The following is a 20266-nucleotide window of genomic DNA, read 5'->3' as shown; positions in this document are numbered from 1 at the left end:
AAAGGAGAACACGGTCACTAAGGAAAAGAGGGAGGATGTCTTAAAACTTATGAGGCATTTTAATATACCACAAGAATATTATAAGGACATAGTTGAAAGTGTTAAATAGATTTCCAGTTTAGTATTGTAGCCAGTATTTGTATTGTATTTCAATAGCATTTGTCACTAATTTACACATCTGCTTATCAAACATTTGTGGACAAGTGTGATACTAAAGTGTAATATAGTAATACATTATGATATTTCTGTGAAAATTGACAATAAAGTAGTTTTCTTTGTAAATAATGTTGAAGATAAAAAATACAAGAAAAAATCAATTTGGATGTGTATATTAACAATGTTCACTTTTAATTTCTCTCTCTGATTTTTTCAAATTTTGTAAAAACTTGGAGAATTTGGCCCTCTATTCTGAAGAAAACAATGAAAATTTTTGAAAAGTCAGACACACAGAATCATGCCTACTAAATCTGTGTTAATGTCAGATTATCTGGTTTATGCATTCAGTATTTCAGTAAGATATTTGAAGAATGCCTTTCCTCAAAAATTTATTTTTTTTACAGTTACTGAATTTTGAAAAAATGCTTCTCAGTGGTCCAGCAACATTTGGATCATTCTATAGGCTTTGTTTGTTTCATATCACTTTCTATTCTATACTCTTCATAACCGCTATAATTTAAGACTTCAACTGCTACGTTTATGTGTGCTGTTAGTTTCTTTTTACCTCGCTGATGTAGATGCCGCCCATGACTTATGACATAGGTCCTGTCGTAACTGCTAGTGTTTAGAAATGTGATATTTTTAGACAACGCAGATGAGTTATTTGGTATCTGATTGTTCTTGAGTACTGATTTCCCCTTTCCTGCTCAATCTATGAAAAACTATACCAAATGGTTTAATGTTTTGGGAGAGAATTACCAAAGCTACTAAAAACAGAGTAGTGCATTGTAATGCATATTATCATGTTTTGGTGTTTATAAACTGATTTTTTACTGTTATACTTAATGTAAACTAATACTGCTAATGCAGTAAATAAATAACCAAACATAAGTGGGACTTACGAGTCTTGTCAGGATATATTAATTGTATCTGATAATTGATAATTGATTTACTGCATTAGTAGTATTAGTTTACATCTAAGTATAACAGTAAAAAATCAGTTTATAAACATAAAATCATAATAATATCTTTTCATGTCGTCAATGCACATTAACTCTTAGGGTGAAATGACCAATATAGTGGCACAACAATCTGCCAGTTTTTTCTGTCCTCTGTGGTCCAAGATATTGGACTATCACAGCCAAGAAGTTTCCTGTGCTACAATAGTACACAGATGTACCAACAGGATGCCAGTGCATGAATTCAACTCCAAGCTGTTATATGCCACCAGAAACTGAATGCGGCTTTCAAGTGCCTTCAGGTAGGAGACAATTAACATGAAGGTCTGTATCTAACTTTTCTTTAGTTCCAACAATTATAGCAAATCAACAATGGAATGAAATAACTGATCACTGTGCAGTGCAAATAAATTGAGTTATACATATAAAGTTTCCAAGTGAAATGTGTGACATAATGCATTTTAGCAAAAATAAGGGCAGCAATAAATAAATAAATAAAATAAAAAAATCAAATCCAATCAATCCTTGTTACTCTTAATCACATGTAATTAGTGGGTTTTAATGATGTACGTCCTCATGACGTTTCAACAATAATTTTTAAAATTCTGCAAATTTTGCTTTTTTTAGCTCTGCCACAGAGGAAATCTGGCTTAAATATAGAAATTGTGTGATGAAATAAATAAATATATAAACAAAACAAAAAAAAAAAGAAAGAAATCACTGGTGGCATCAGAAAACAGTTTTGATCACAAGTAACTTAAACAGTGACAATTCCAGATCATATTATCCTGTAGTCATACTTCTCAACTGTTCTCATGGGACCCACTTCAATGTCCCAAACCCTTTTAACTATTTTTCTGCCTGTGAATCTCCAGCCCTGTAAACATTAGCCTGCAATCCTTATACCTATGCTGAAAACCCTTATTATTATGACAATTCTCATTGTAATCAAAATTCTTATCATTAGCAAAAATCCAACTTCTATTTGCTGCTCCTACTTCATTAATTTGTCTCTGATTTCATCCTCAACAAGATTTCCACCTATTACATCTTTAATCTGGCAATCAACTATTTTCTCTGTTAATTTACTGTTCATCTGCCTAGTTACCTCCTCAAGTGTATTTTCCTGTGGCTCGCAGCCCTCCACAGTCTTACATGTCTTAATCTGTATCTTGTTAACTTCATTTCCTACTGGTTTTTCTACCGAATCAACTTTGTTGTCAACACCGCTGATTTCTTCCAATAGCTTTCCTGCTTCAACTATTCCATTTTCCCATTTGTTAATATTTCCTTAATTTCAGTTTCAACATTTTAAACCTCATAATTGATTTCAGGTTTAGAAATTAGCCTTATAGAATCAATGATTTCTGTATGGTCATTATTAATTATGGATACTAATTCCTATAACTGAGTGTTTAATTCAGTGTTTCTATGATCAATCTTTAATTTTAATCCAGGCTTAATTTGCTCCATGTTAGACTTTAGATCCCTAGCTACTTTTGAAATCATTTGCGTTAACTTCACTACTGAATCTTCCATGCCCACACTTCCACATTCTGATCTTGGACTATCTGGGCCACTAATATTATCTGCTTCACATAAACTTTGTGATTGTTTAATCATGCTAAAGTCCTTTTCTGGCAGCAAATCTATTAATTCACATATATTAGCATTTTCAATGTCAGTACTTAGCTTGTCAGTCATGATGACTGCCTCTGCTCTGCTGCTGTTGCTGGAGATAAAGTTGCTGTTGATGCTGAAACTGAAGACCCTTGGTGCTGTAATCAATTCCCATGCCATCATTGAAGTCCCCATTGCTGCTCTTGGTTTTACGTGCTTGGCAAAACTCCACCCACTATCTACTGCTGTCTTCTTCTTCCTAACTTACCCACACCTAATCCCTGCTACCTCACTTATATGCAGACAACTGCTGCAAAATCTTTAGTGTGGTGCCCACACACAAAACTGCCTTTTATGCCTTAGATTCGTGACTGGATCACAGAATATGCTGATTGCGAGCTTCTGGATGAAAAATCACTTAATTCATTTCTGTACAAAAACTCCAATAGTAATCGTACCAAGGATAAATTAATGTCCAAGGCTGGAAAACCCCACTGTGTGCTACATTCTTGCATCACCAAATGATTCAGACAAGAATACCCAATTGCATATTTCAAGTGTGAATGATATACTTTACAAACACTCAATTGGGCAAATGCATGACTCTATTTGAAATATTAGCTCAATATTGTCTTACTATCAGGCAGTACACTGTCTGGTTTCATGCCCACCAGTTAATTTTCTGCAAGATTGTTTTAACTTGTGATATTGAAGCTTAAATTATCTAAGTTTTGGCAAATTATCCAAATTAAACACAGTACAAGTTGAAATAGATGAAATATCAATAAAATCATGAAAAATGGTTGTATTATTTTGGATAACTGATTGTAGGCAACACCAAAGAGTTCAGATTGGATAAACAGGTGATTTATTCAGATATTATGAAAAGGATAGACACTACTCACCATAAAACTGAGACATTGAGTTGTAGACAAGCACAATGAAAAGACTGTTACATACTGACCTGTGAGCCAAAGAATTCTGCAGGTAAGAAAGGACACCACACGTGTGTGAGAGGTGCGTGTGCATGTATGGACGTGTGTGTGTTTTCCTTTTTTTTCTGAAGAATGCTTTGGCTGAAAACTTATGTGCCTGACTGCAACTCAACATGTCATCTGTACATAATTGTTGATATTCCACCCTAAACTTTCCACTGTTTGAATTATTCAAATATGTGTATAAGCACAAAATAAAATAACAAAAAGATTTGACTGCAGTCAAGATTGTGTATCTACATATTTAAGTGCTGGCAGATTCCCCAGTTACTGACTAAACATTAGTGGTTTGCAAAATATCAAGTCCCATTCTGCTAAACTGTACACAAAATAATCACCAGCTCAAAATAAATAAAGTTCAATATAGTGATTAACACATCTAAACTTGTGTAATCATGAGTAGATTCCAACTGCCTTCCAGAAATAATTCCAAAATTGCTGGTGAAATAATTCATAGTTCACTGCTGTTCATTAACTAACACTCGCAGAATGTGCAAGTCCCAAATGGGTCATGGAATGTAAGTCCCATTCAGCTCAGCATTCTTCTAAGTATGAATGTAAGTTAAAGTATTTGAGAGCCTCTTTCCACTTTAAACCTATAGCTTTAAGAGTTCTAAACCGCACTAACAGCTCTGCAATGTGCATGTTATGTCAATGATCACTCAATGCAGAATGACCAGTCAATGCATAATCACCAGGAGCAGCCATTTGTGCTCCTTTATAAGCCCTCAGTATGCCCACCAAATTTTATAATGATCACAAAAATACATAAAATAGACCTCAACTAAAATATCGATAATTCATAAATACAACAAATATGTTAAAACAAATGTCTTTCTCTGCCAGTCCCCCTCAGACCATTGACAACTCACCCTGAATTAATTAAAACATGAAATATGCACATCTATGCTCAATATTAATTATAATTAGATTGTTGTAAAGATGGCTTGCTCAATAGAAGCATTGTTTTGCGCTCTATTTGATAGTGGTTCTAAATTTTATGTACATATTACCACTTTCAGATGACATATTTCTTTATTATAGTCTGAATTAAGATTTAATTATTTAAATAAGAAATAACTTTATGAACTATAAATACAATATACGGTTTCCTAGAAAAAGGTACAAGGGATGTTGTGCTGCATTCGTTTTCTGTGTATGTATGGAGAATACAATGTTCTGACACATTTTCGTGATTAAAAAAACATCAAATGTGAAATAAGCCAATAAATAAAATATATACAGACATGTGAGTTTCAATGTTGATAGCTAGTGTCCTCAGCAATGATCCATCACCTTGATCATAAAGATTGTGTGAAGCATTGAGGAATTATTAATGTTTAATATTGTGCATGATAAAAAACATTTACAGTGCCAGTGTAACTTCTGTAGTTTTTATAATATAATTGATATTAAAGTCTCAATACATGCACCTCAGTGCCACAATTACATTGTTGTATTGGTTTTGCGATATGAGAATCTGTTAATTATTATGCAGTATCCATTGTTTGCTGTTTTGCAACAGCTGCCACATTTAGTGTCTTCTTCTTTTCCCTTGTCCTCAAAATGGCTAACTAACTCCTCCTCCCCAGCATCTGGGCAGAATCACACACATACCTGTGACAGCTTGCTTCCACCCACCTCTCCCTGCCTGCTGTGGCCACACTGTCCAGCGAGGCCTGACTCCCAACTTATGCTTTCAATAATTCTGCTGTGCCAACAGCTCACTAGCATACATGTTAACTCACAAAATATGTTCCAAATCATATTTTTATATTACTTTGCTACATTAACTATTAACTATTTTTGTGTATTCAAGAGAAATGAACATTGCACAATGAGAACAGTTTTAAAACACTGTTTCCAATGAGTCAGGAAATGGGCTTGTTTGCAGCAAAGCAGGTATCTGCATGGGCAGTGTGACGGTGTCCGGAGCACTGGCAGCACAACAACCACTGTTGTTCCATTCCAAACTATCGGCCGAGCTTCTTAGCCCCGAATTCACTCTAACGATAATCTGTGCTTGCCAGGTTTCACTTATGAATTAAAACAAAATCAAATCTACCACCATCAAATACACTTCAGGTAGTTCTATTGAGTTTGAATTAAGATGGAAGGCCTTTTTAATCAGATTTGTATGGAACATGTGAAATATAGAAATGTAACACTTAATAAATATAAATTTACATTTCATAATCTCAACTATTTGGTTCTAAAATTTCATACTTTCACTAATAAGTCAACTGTCCTCGACATGGTATCAGAGTGAGGCATGTCGAGTAGTCCGCCGAATAATGCTGGATGCAGGAACGGCACCACATTGTCTTTTCAAATGTGTCCTGGTTCCGTTTACAGCATCACAATGGAAGTATGCTTGTGTGTAGGCTCCGAGGAGAATGAACATTGCCAGATTGCATTCACCATCATCATACAGGTCCAGCAACATGTGTAATGAAAGGGGAAGTCTTAATTACACAACATGATCACCTCTGGCTCTCACAGTCAGCAATTTGGACAGCAGATATTACATTTTTGAAGTGTTAATGTTAGTGGCCGTTTTCTACCTTTGAGATCACCATATCATTCTTCCTGTCATCTACACAATAATATTAGACTGCATGTTGCTTGTGGTGTGTGACTTATCTTGATACAGAGGCTGTTTGACAGCTACACTGGTCAGCATGTTCACCAGATCTCTCACCAGTCGAATACATTGGGTTGTAGGTTGCTGAGAGACTGGTGTGCCGCCACTCACCAGCTAATATAATTGATTAATTCTGGCACTAAGTTAAAGCAGCATGAAATGACGTATGCTTGTCTATCATCCAAGCTTGTTTTGACTGTTGAATTAGTGTCACTATGCTGCCAGAGGTGGCAGCTCTGTGTACTAGATTTTGTACCCTGTATACTCCCAAGCACCTACAAACTTAATCATCTATTCTTCCTGTCATAGAGCATGCACACAGTAAGAAAGATGTAGTTATTTACTATTGTTTCCAGTGTTGCAGTTTTAATGTTTAGCAGTGCACTTGTGCAAATTGACAGGCATTCAAGTGGTGACGTCTGTTATTGCATGCTCTCAGGTGACAGGTGGTGAAACATGTAGGGTGCTCAGCAGCGAGGTCATCAGCACTTGTACTCAACTGATGGGAGATGAACTTGGTTTTGTTTTGTGAAAAGTATACAGATGAAGCAACCCCCCTGGAAACACATTAAAAACTTTTACCTAAGGTACCACTGAGAAGACCAGACATCATACAGAATCCTAAAACATGGACCACATTTGATTTTTCATCACCTAAAATAGATGGCAGGTCAGTTGGTAAGTGGGTTGCAGCCCTCATGGATTGGCATGAAACACATTATGTTAAAATGTGGTGCACAGATATCTGTATATGACAAAAACTGCATACTGGTAGATCCTCCTGCTGAAGAAGGAATCCAACCATAACAGGATAGAGTAGTTCCTTTTGGCCCACTGGCTGGGAAGAGGAATGCCACGGCCATGTTGTTAGCTTCACTAGCCATAGCTTGTTGTCCCTCAATCCTAACCACTCCACCTTCTACAGATGCATGACCCTCCATGTCAGCAGTGAGATAATTGCATGTATGGGGGCAGCACATCCAGAAATTGTATTTTCCAAGCAGGCATTCTTAGCTGCAGCATCCGCTGCTTCATTACTCTGAACGCCCATGTACCCTGGTACCCAGCAAAATGATATCTCCTTGCCATGCCTCTGTAAGTGGAAAATGGTCTCATGGATCAGCTGAAGATACTTTTCTACTTGATACATGTGAAGGATAGCTTGAAGGGCACTTAGGGAGTAAGTGCAGATGAGGAATTTGGTAGCATGAAGACACTGCATCTGTTCCATTGCAGTCAAGATCACACATATTAGGTTGGTGCATAAGCTCTAAGCAGTTTTGTTTTGCATGTTGGTATTCCAGTTGCTATGGGTTTATTTATCAAATGTCATTTTTTATTTGTAGTTCACTGTTGCTCTTTGAGTTTACATATCGTCATTTTGTCATTTGGAGATAGTGAGTGGAGCTGTGGATGCTAGAAAATGGAGTGCCAAGTGGAGAAATGAGAGCAGTTCTAACACATTCTTCTGTTGGAGTTCAGTTGAGGGGTGACCACAGTGGAGGCATCCAGAAACATTTGCACCATGTATGAGGATAATGCCATTGGACAGAGCGTGGCAAAAAAATGGTTTACTCATTTTGAGAGGGATCAGTTTGACATCAGTGATTCTCCACATTAAGGAAGATCTTCAGTGTTTGTTGAAGAGCTTTTAAAAGCATTAATCCACAATGACCTACATCAGTGTACTTGAGAACTGTCAAATGTGATGAGCTGTGATCATTCCACCATCATGTGACATTTGCATGCAATGGAGAAGGTTCAAAAATTGGTTATTTGGGTACCATATGCTCTAACCAAAATCACAAAAATCAATGCATCTCTCCTTGCTCATCACCAATTGGCTCGTGAACAACACTGACCATTTCTATCCTCTATAATTAATGGTGATGAGAAATGATGTCATTTTGCTAACATAAGGAAAAGAATGGTTAAGCCCAAACAAAATAGCATGTCCCCATACAAAGACCTGTATGCACCCAAAAAAGATAATGTTATGCACCTGGTGGAGGAGTGATCGTGTGATATGCTACAAATTGCTTCCCCTAGATGTAACTATAACTGCTGATATTTGTCGTCAAAAACTGAGAGGTTTAGTACATGCAATCCAAGTACAGTGACCTGTAAGACTGCATGAAGTGATGTTACTCCATGATAAAGCCCTCCCACATTCTGCTACTGACAAAAAAACACTATACAACAGTTGGGTTGGGAAGTCATTCCATGCCCACCTTATTCACCTGATCTTGTGTCCTCAGATTTTCACCTTTTCTGCTGTCTATTGAACAGCCTTCAAGGAACTTCCTTTACAGATGAAAATGCACTCCAAACAAGGCCCAACAAGTTCTTCACCTCAAAACCACACGATTTCTACCATCGCAGAATCAAAAAGTCACCTCAGTATTGGCAGATTGTTGTACATATTGAAAGAGAATATTGATGACTAAAGTCTCTGCTGAGTGTATCTGTTGTGTTTATTAACTTACAGAAAAATGCTACAAACTTATGCACCAACTCAATAATTCAGCATTGTACACTATGAATGTACCAGGTAAGTGCATCTTGAGAACATATTCTGGAAAGAACACAGTGCATCCAGTGGAATGATCCTGTTTAGACTCATCAGTGTAAATGACACTGATAAATCTAAAATAATTCTGGATCTTCTTATTAACCAGGCAGTGAATGACTCCAACCTTGATAAAGCACAGAAATATGATCCGCATTAAGAACTACTAAGCCCTGCCACATGAAAATCCTGAATCACTTTGCTGCTCATGGCTTATTTCTGAATATTTGCTCTATTGGAGGGTGAGGAATTATATGGAATGCTGGGTTCATGGGGTGGAGAGTAACTGCATACACGACACATCATGAGGATCGACTGCCAGACGATGATCAGTTGTTTGCAAGCCTCAACACAGACGCTGGTGATCGGAATTGTGCTATATGCTCTTTTCACCAACTGAAACCCTTGTGGTGAACAGCATCAGTACTCTTAAGTTAAGATGGCCTACTGAAGCCTTAGATCCTTGTCTTTAATGTTCTTAAGATGTGATAACCATGTGAACTGCTCATCAAATGTCAGACCCAAAAACTTTTAAAATTTATGGCTTTTTCTCCAGGAATGTTAAATTAAATAGCATTTGTGAAATTTAATCTAATAGATGTTTTTGAATAATACATTGTCCAAACTGTCACTCTGCAGTTGTACGCAAAGCCTGCTCCACACCATCTGATGATACAGTTCTACATCGGCTGAGGAGAGGCATGCAGACCACAGTGTTGTGCCAGGCATCCACTGAAAGCTGCTTTGCCTTCCCAATCAGCCACAGCTGGTGTGAGGCAAGCCACAACCGACACATCCAGTGCTGCTTCTGGTGACTCAGAGGAAAGCAACATTTGTAAGTAAGCAGTGCAACTTAATATGGAGAGGCTGTGCACTGCAATGTGTTTGACATCAGATGGGCAAACATATGTAGTCAAGATGGTTACATGGAAAGGAATAGTGAGAACTGACATGAGTAAAAGAAGATACAGGTATGTGAGAGTAAATTAAAAGTGGAATTAAAGGGGAAAATATCGCAATAGGCATTAGAGCAGACGTTATTAATTGGTGCCACTTAATAGAAATTCAGCAAAAACAGCCCCTGCTGATTAAATCACAGCAGCACAAGCAATGCAACAAAACAAATTGTTATAAAGCCAAGAACAAATGAAAAGACAAACGGGGTGCAACAAAAATTAATGACCATAATAAACCACACCAAAGAGAAAATTTGTATAAAGCAAACCAATAATGTAGTTAACCTGGAACTGCTACACAAAGTGCCACAGCAAAGATGATGAATGACAAAAAGGTGTAAGAGACACATAAATGTGAACAGCCTGAGAAAAAGAGATCTTAATGATACTACATGACATTGCAGAGGACACACATGCAAAGACACAAAGACACAATTATTGCATATATACAAGCAGGACCTTGAGGATGAGCTGACCAAGGAAAGCTTCAAAACTGGCTTCACAGTATGATTCAGGACAGGGCTAATATCAAGAAATCAAATCAAATAATTTTATTCCATATTTAAACATTTTATGATGTAACTGATGTCATTGTACTGAAATACATTAAATACAGTCTATATAAAAAATACAATTTAAACAGAAGAGTCAAAGAAACTGGTACACCTGCCTAATATTGAGTAGGGCCCTCATGAGGATGCAGAAGTGCCACAACACGACATGGCATGGACTCAACTAATGTCTGAAGTAGTGCTGGAGGGAACTGATACCATGAAGCCTATGATGTTGTACATATATTCGTAAGAGTACGAGGAGATGGAGATCTCTTCTGAACAGCACGTTGCAAAGCATCCCAGATATGATTAATAATGTTTGTGTCTGGGGAGTTTAGTGGCCAGCGGAAGTGTTTAAACTCAGAAGAGTGTTCCTGAAGCCACTTTGTAGTAATTCTGGACATGTGGGGTGTTTCATTGTCCTGCAGGAATTGCCCAAGCCCATCAGAATGCACAATAGATATGAATGGGTGCAGGTGATCAGACAGGATTCTTATGTATGTGTCACCTGCCAGAGTCATATCTAGATGTTTCACAGGTCCCATATCACTCCAACTGCACACCCCCTACACCATTACAGGGCCTTCACCAGCTTGAGCAGTCCCCTGCTGACATGCAGGGTCCATGGATTCATGAGGTTGTCTCCATCCTCATACACATCCATCTGCTCGATACAATTTGAAATGAGACTCGTCCAATCAGGCAACATGTTTCCAGTCATCAATAGCCCAATGTCGGTGTTGACAGGCTAGGAAAGTTTCATGTCATGCAGTCATCAAGGGTACACGAGTGGGACTTCGGTTCTCAAAGCCCTTATAAGTGATGTTTCATTGAACAGTTCACACGCTGACACTTTTTGATGGCCCAGCATTGAAATCTGCAGCAATATGCAGAAGGGTTGCATTTCTGTCCCATTGAACAATTCTCTTCAGTTGTCATTGGTCCTTTTCCTGCAGGATCGTTTCCTGGCCACAGCAATGTCAGAGATTTGATGTTTTACTGGATTCCTGATACATTGAAGCACCAAAGAAACTGGTATAGGCATGCTTATTCAAATACAGAGGCGTGTAAACAGGCAGAATATGGTGCTGTGGTTGGCAATGCCTATATAAGACAACAAGTGTCTGGTGCAGTTGTTAGATTGATTACTGCTGCTACAATGACAGGTTATCAAGATTTAAGTGAGTTTTAACATGGTGTTATAGTTCTCGCATGAGCGATGGGACAGAGCAACCCTGAGAAGATGCTGAAGTGGAGATTTTCCTGTATGACCATTTCATGAGTGTACCGTGAATATCAAGAATCTGGTAAAACATAAAGTCTGTTACAATGTTCATCCATGATTCCCCTAGATATCTTGTTACTGCAATTCTTATAATCTTTACATCATTTAATTTTATTTTAGTGATTCTTGCTAGGTTCCCTTTCAGCAGGAGGTACATAGTTTTGCAGGGTGCTAGTGACAGTCTGACACTTTGACAGCATCCTTGAAGTTCATGGAGCACTGCATTACATTTTTGTTGTATAATTTTTCTGCAGGTCACCACTTACAATGGACAGTGTCTGTAGATGCTACTAGTCTGCTTACGTTACCACTACCATGCAACTTCTGTAGCATGGGCTCTAGTGTTACGTCCCAAAACTCTGGATCATACACTGATTCCTGTGGACAGCCTTTCGTCATTGTCTTCATTATTGCTTTTCATGGGCATATTAAAGAGGCATGCCTCACATGGAATAGTCTATTAGGCAGTTGTACAGCATCTCTGGACACTCCAAGTACCTGAGGTGACCAAAGAAAGATGGCCACTGTAGGTTATTGAAAGCACCAACAATATCGATCATCATTGCTAGAGCATATGTAGAATGTGTATCTGTTGCTAGTGAGATCACCTTATTAACAGTGTCTTCAGTTGACTTGCCTCTTCCTAAACCATACTTGTGAGGGCTCATCCAGCATAGCAGTTTATGATCTTGTAATCTCTTGCATAATAGTTTTTCAAATATCTTGCCAAGAACATTCAAAAGACAGATTGTTCTGTAGGATTTGGCTATCTTCAGATCCTTATCTTGCCCATTATTACTTATCACCACTTCAGTATTCTTCCATGCTGCAGGGACCCTTCCTTGCAAGAGACACTTGTTGTACAGTTCACACAAATAAATACCTAATTGGTCACCTAAGGCTTGTATTCCTTCAGTCAGTGTCCCATCTGGTCCTGGAGATTTCTTCTTTTTCAGTCTTAAAATTATTTGCCTAATTTCTTCTTGTGCAAAGGGGTAGTACACAAGCCTGTTGTTTCTATAATCTTACCATAACATTTTTCATAATCCACACTGATCTTTTGTCTTATCTTCTTCTCTGTCATCATGAAGCAGTCTTTCCATTAGTGAGGCAGGTGACTGTTTCCAACTTTCTGTTACCATCCAGTCATTCTGTTTCAGCATGGATACGACTGTTGGTGATCATTTTTCTCACAGACTATTTTGTATGATGTAGCACTGGGTTTGGTTTCTAAGTTAGTCTGTGCAGATTGCTTCCATAGTTCCATTTTTGTTTTCCATAACTCCTCCTTAAAACATTGTTTAACATCCCTGTATCTCTGCAGCCTTCAGATTCTTTCTTATTAGGTCTTACTGCTCTGGTACAACTTCTTTTTGTTTCACATCTTAATTTCGGCTGTGGTCCAGATACAAGGTTCTCTTCTAGAAGGACCTCTACTGTTAGGTATTGATGCCTCCATTGTTCTGTGTGTGGCCAGTGTAAGTCCTTGCACTTTAACATGTATAACATCACCCAGCAATGGACTTCCTGGACCTTCTCAGATCTTGATGTTGAATTCTGCCTTGTGTAAACATTTTCTGTGGTGTCTTGGATTTCCCTTCCAGTGGTGGTATAGTGTATGACATTATGATCACTCAATTTCATTCCACTCTCAAACTTCCAGCCTTTCACATGGCACACTGCTGCTATATTTGCTTGAGTGACATCTATATCTGACATTCCTCCAACCCTCCCCTCATAAGCTGATGGATTGCAAATTGTAGGCATTATCTGTAGGTTGAGCTTTTATTTATTTATTTACACATCAAGTTCCACGGGAAAAAATTGAGGAGCAAATCTCCAAGGACATGGAACATGTCAGTACATGAAAATACAACATACAAGTAACAACAGATAAAAATAAAATGTTTATGAGCCCAATAAAAGTCAAGCCACAAGTTTCAGTAAATACAGTTGATAATATAACATAAGAATCAGCTTAATTTTTCAAGTATCTCCTCAACAGAATAGAAGGAGTGACCCATGAGGAAACTCTTCAGTTTCAATTTGAAAGCACTTGGATTACTGCTAAGATTTTTGAATTCTTGTGACAGCTTATTGAAAATGGATGCAGCGCTCTACTGTACACCTTTCTGCACAAGAGTTAAGGAAGTCCGACCCAAATGCAGGTTGCATTTCTGCCGAGTGTTAACTGAGTGAAAGCTGCTTATTCTTGGGAATAAGCTAATATTGTTAACGAGAAACAACAGTAAAGAATATATCTGTTTAGAGGCTAATGTCAAAATACCAGACTAGTGAACAGGGGTCAACAAGAGGTTCGCCAACTTACACCACTTATTGGACGAACTGCCCATTTCTGAGCCAAAAATATCCTCTTAGAGTGGGAAGTTACCCCAAAATGTAATACCATACAACATAAGTGAATGAAAATAAGCAAAGTAGACTAATTTTTGTGTCGGATGATCACTTACTAGTCTTCGAATAGTAAAAATGGCAGCATTAAGTCTTTGATCAAGATCCTGAATGTGGGCTTTCCATGACTGTTTAATATCTATCTGAACACCTAGAAATTCGAACTGTTCAGTTTCACTAATCATATGCCCATTCTGTGAAATTAAAACGTTGGGTTTTGTTGAATTATATGTTAAAAACTGAGTGATTTAGCATTGGTTTATTTTCTACAAGGCATGAACTGCACTGTTTGAAATCGAGCCAGTGTTGCACACAACATCCTTTACTACCAAGCTAGTGTCATCAGCAAACAGAAGTATTTTAGAGTTACCCATAATACTAGAGGGCATGTCATTTATATAAATAAGGAACAGGGGTGGCCCCAGCGCTCATCCCTCTGCACCCCCCCCCCCCACACACACACACATTTGAACATACCCCACTCAGACCCCACATCATAGCCATTCTCAACACTGTGAATAATGACCTTTTGCTGTCTGTTGCTAAAGTAAGAGGTGAGCCAATTGGGAGCTACTCCCCATATCCCTTCTTCTAGTTGCCTTCCATGGTCATCCGTCAGATGGCTGTACCACATTACTGATTTCACACTTGCATCAGTGAGGTACACAAAAGGCTTCATTATCACAGGTGGCTAATCAGATACTCATTGATCTCATCACTAAATTGAAACTACTTGGAAACCAGGAAGGAACTCTCCTTCTGGTTAATATTTCCATGCATATTACATGTTCTGAACAATATTGTGATATTTTTGCTGCTGTTATGACTTTGTTAATTACTGTTATTGCTGTCACAGGACATTGCCCTTGAGTGAATATCTGGGCAGTTATTGGCATACTGTGAACCCTTCCTGCCTTAGTGTATGGTTCTTGGAGACACAATACATCTAACTTCAATTCTCAATTCTTCTTCTACTCTCCTAACCTCATGCAATATGCTGGCACATCTCATGGCATTAAATTGCCCTATTTTTATCTCCAATAGGGATGGTAGGTATATATTATACAAGCTGATCATTCTCATCTGTAGTCCCATGCTATATGACCATGCACCATCACAAAGTGCTTGTATAATGTATCTGAGGTAAATAACTCATTTCTTGTGGCAGAAACTTGTGTCAATAACTTCTACAGTTTTCTCACTTCTGTTGACAGACTGTTCACTTTGAGATGTATTCTATCTATGAAATCAGGTACAGAAAAAGTAATATACTCTCCATTTGGGTACATATTCCTTACAAGGTGTCTTAATGCTATGTAAGCATCATCCACTCTTTCAGCTAAATGAACTGTATCACATTCTCTATGCTTTCATAAATCTATTGTGGATCTATTCTGGTCTGTGTTCTCTTGCCTACTTCTCTGTAGTAGCTGTTTGTTTCCTGTATGAACTGTCTCTAACGCTCATACTGTTTTTGCTGCAGAGCTATATTCTGCATTGGCAAATCTTCCTTTACTTCTGTAGGCTGCACAGTATTTTCCTCAGGTTGTGTGCTGTCATATTCTAAATACAATGGTTCAGTTTGTGTCAACAAATCCTCCCCACTTACATCATATGTCACACCTATATCTGCCTGTGATTATGCTTCTCTCTTATACCTTATAGTACTGAATTTTTGCCATAACTTTCTCTCCTGATTTTTCATAGGCACTTGTAGTTCTGCTTCGGTCTGTGTCATATGCTCTTTTCTATGGTACTTACTACTCACATTTTGCAAGAAGTTTCTCACTCTTTCAGTGTTCCTCCTCCTCCTCCTCGCTACTTGTTTGATTTTACTGCTGTCTTTTCTGATAAGGCCTTCTTCCTCACAGTGTCCACAAATTACTACTTGTTTTTCTCATTGTTTTTCCAGATGACCAAGGTCTTGGCATTGAGCACACTGCCTCACTACTAGATAGTCTTTTGCTGAAAATAAACAAAATCCCAGATATACTTTTTGTTGCTTCATGAGAGTAGTTCCAATCTCTGAGCTCACTTCAGTAACTCAATGGACAACTTTTTGAAGCTGCTGCTACAATACTGTCCTCCCTAAAACTTATTATTGTATCATTGTATTTTACCCCAGATAGTAACATTGAATTACTCACTGAGAGACTAAAAAAACTGATCATAATGTTAGAAAAAATACACTGAGCATAACATTTTTTTTTATCTTGGAGCATATCAACATTGATACCAAAACCAACGCTTCAAAATATCCCTATTGTCTTGATGTGTTAAGATCACATGACATGTTCTGTGCTAATGATAATCCAACAAGCCAGTACTCCTGTTACAATAATGTCATAACCAATAGTGATAAATGCAGTTTTGAGGTAAAGTTGTTTGATATCCACTTCTTATCTGACCATAAAGGCATCTTACTAAAACTTATGGTTAATAATACTCAAACTGTTTGTAGGCAGACTGAACAAATCAAGATAATTAACAACACAAATGTGATTACAGGACCAAGCTTCAAATGATATGATGGCAAGCAATAATCTCTGATATTGATTATGTCTTTAACAAATTTATTACTGCACTTTCCAATATATTTAAACAATGTTCCCCCGAAGTAGCTAAAAGATGCAGCTCTTCATCAATAAAGTCTTTACAGACATCTGTATGTAAATGGTTCACACCTGAATTACAAAAACTTGGATCTTTAGTCATGATTTACTAAGATAAATCAAAGAAATGTCTTAAAGTGAAGAACATAAAAATAAAAAGTAAATACAGGGCAGAGATTAAACATGCCAAATGTCAAGCAAATGATGAATATGTTAGTATGCCCACAATAAGAGCAAAGCTGTCTGGAAGGTTGTGAGGGCTGAAATACATAAAAGTAAGAACCATAGAAATGTTTCAAGTGATGTCAGTATTACACCTGATGAATTAATGACTTTTTTGTCAGTGCCTCAAATGTAGCTAGCTCAAGCAAAGATGTCTCTCAAAAATGTGAAATTAAACAAAGTTTTCATGTTAGAAATGCATTCCTGAAACACTTACAAAATTAACAAAAATTGATAAATGGCCAACAGTTAAGATCCAAGAAATATATAGCAAAATTAAGTGATTCAAAAATGAAGATTATTGTGCCTTATCCAATTACATTATTAAAAAAATAGGAGACATAATAGCACCACCTCTGTGCACACTGACTAAATTTACATTTGAAGAGGGTTGCTTTCCACCCTGCCTAAAAATAACAGTTGTTTTTCCCTTACACAAGAAAGGTGACAAGTCAAGCCCTTACAATTTCTGTCTTATATCCCTTGTACTTGTACTGTCAAAAATAGTAGATTAATGTACACAGTTAGAATTTTCTATGCATTTTTCTTGTTATGAATTTTTGCCAGAATGCCAATATGGATTCAGGCCAGGTCTGTCTACAGTTAAGACAATCAAAAATATTGTATTACATATATTAAACTCTTCTGAACACAGATTATCTGCTCATGCTACACTTCTGAATCTTAGTAAGACTTTTGATTTGGTGAATCACAAAATCTTATTACAAAAGCTATGGCAAAATGGCATGAGAAGCAAAGTACTTTCTTTCATTGAATTTTACTTGAGTGGTAGAAATCAGATAGTGGACTTCAACAGCTTAAGATCAGGGGCAGTAAATATTACAAGAGCTGTTCCAAAGGGATCTGTACTTGGACCTTTGTAGTTTATCATTTATGTAAAAGATCTTGTAAGTCAGTTCTTTATGCAGGTGGTACTACTTTTATAATTACAGGTAAGGACTTAGATACATTAAAATCACAAAGTGAAGAACAATTAAGAGCAACTAATGACTGGTTTGGAATCAGTACATTAATAATCAATCCTGGCAAAACAATAAATCTTCTCTTCAGTCTATGTAATATAGAGACAGATAATAAATTGGCAAAGCTCCCTGGTATTCACCTTGACTCAAAATGAACTCTGGAGATTCATACAAATTTTTTATGGTAAAAGGTAGTGAGAGTCACCTATTTATTGGGCAGACTTATAACTTGTGTTAAGTGATAATATTTTCCTTAATTCATATGATGCCTTCTTCCATACACACTTAGTATATGGAGTATTACTGTGGGGTAACTCACCAGGAGCAAAGAAAATCTTTTATTTGGCAAAAAAGGCCATCATGTGTAGCTTAGGAATTTCTGATAGTAGGGCTTCATGCAGAGTGCATTTTAAAAAGCTGAAAATACTGACTGCCCCATCATTATTTATATTCAGTTGTTTATTACACATAAAAGAAATCAACAAAAATGTACCCTAAGAAAGTCATTCATTTACATAACACACGACATAAAGAAAACACAGACACATCAGCAACCAGGCTTCAGAAGAGAATTAACAGCTACAAGTATGTAGGAGTTAAGTTTTTTAATTTATTGCCTTCCATTATTTTCTTTTAAAAATGTTATGAAGAAGTGGCTAAAATATAAAGCTTTTTATACACTGTAAGAGTTTTATACATGCTGGAAAGATGACCTCGTTTATTGATTTTCTTATCTGTGAGAATGTTAAAGTCCTGTAGTTCTGATTTGCAAATATTTTAATGAAATACTGCAGTTTATATTCTTGATATACACTGAAGTGCCAAAGAAATTGGTATAGGCATGTGTATTGAAATACAGAGATTTGTAAACAGGCAGAATATGGTGCTGTGGTCGGCAATGCCCATGTAAGACAAGTGTGTGGCACAGTTGTTAGATCAGTTACTGCTGCTACAATGGCAAGCTATCATGATTTAAATAAGTTTGAACATAGTGTTAAGGTTGACACAGGAGCAAAGGGACACAACATCCCTGAGATAATGATGAAATGGGGATTTTCCAATACGACCATTTCACAAGTGTACTGTGAATACACTGAAGAACCAAAGAAAGTAGTACACCTGCCTAATATTGTGTAGGGCTCCCGCAAGCATGCAAAAGTGCAGCAACACAACATGGCATGGGTTGAACTAATGTCTGAAGTAGTGCTGGAGGGAATTCTGTTCTGTAACAGGCAATAACTGAGTTTACTCCTCAAGACACCTTAGAGATGCATTCTTCATTGAGATAATATTGAAAAAGGATGTTTATTCCCTGCTCAAAATAATAAAGCACATTTGACAAGTTTTTGTGGTTATCTGTTGGCACACAATACCCAATGGCTCTGTATCTTCAGTACATACTCGTTTCGTTTCTAACTGGATCAGTTCATTTGGTTTCTGACTGGATCAACCCTTGTTTGAAGCAGGTTCTCTGTCAGCATCTAGGAGGTCAATCAATTCACCTTCCTCCAAATCTTCAAAACCAAGATGACCTCCTAAGTTTAGTATATCTTGTCAAATTTCAGAGAGAGAATCAAAATCACATTAATTAGTTTTTATGCCTTCTGGCCAGATTTTTTCCAAACTTGGTTCAGTATGGTTGATTTTGTTTCTGTCCATGATTCACTTACTTTGTCTATGGCATCCCGTATGATGTATTGTTTCCAAAACTGTTCACTGAAGAGTCATCATCAGTTTTGTGCATAAGTTCACAAAAAGTTCTGCATAAATAATAAGACTTAAAAGTTGTTATTGCACCATGATCTATTGGCTGGAGCATAGCTGTTACGGATCAGTGCTAAAAGAGACATAAAGCAAGATGAAGCAGACAACCCTGCATCAATATTCTAAACTGGATCAATCCACAAATGGGGAAAGTGAGGATGGCAGAATATTATAGCTTAGTGCTTCTTAGTGTTAATGTTCATCATTAGATTAAAACAGTTTCTGAAAATATTTTTTATTTAATGTATAAATATGTGTATACAAGTTCTATCATTTTTAAATTTATGTTTATTTTTTGGATTTTTGTTTATTATTACATTGGAATTTATTTTTATTTTCAAGTAAGCATTATTATATGACATAAAAATAATAAAATGCTTTATACTAAAGACTACATTATTTTTTCAAAAAACCTGGAACAGATCCATTTAAATCTGTGTGGAATTGTATCAAAATTATTGGTTTGGTGTACAGATTTTCACTTTACGGCCAACTTTTACAGAACTTATCGAGGCTGTAGTGATGTATGGTTGTA

This window comes from Schistocerca nitens, chromosome 3 (genome assembly GCF_023898315.1).
Source record: "Schistocerca nitens isolate TAMUIC-IGC-003100 chromosome 3, iqSchNite1.1, whole genome shotgun sequence".
In the NCBI taxonomy this organism is placed as follows: Eukaryota; Metazoa; Arthropoda; class Insecta; order Orthoptera; family Acrididae; genus Schistocerca; species Schistocerca nitens.
This window is presented reverse-complemented; position numbering follows the sequence as displayed.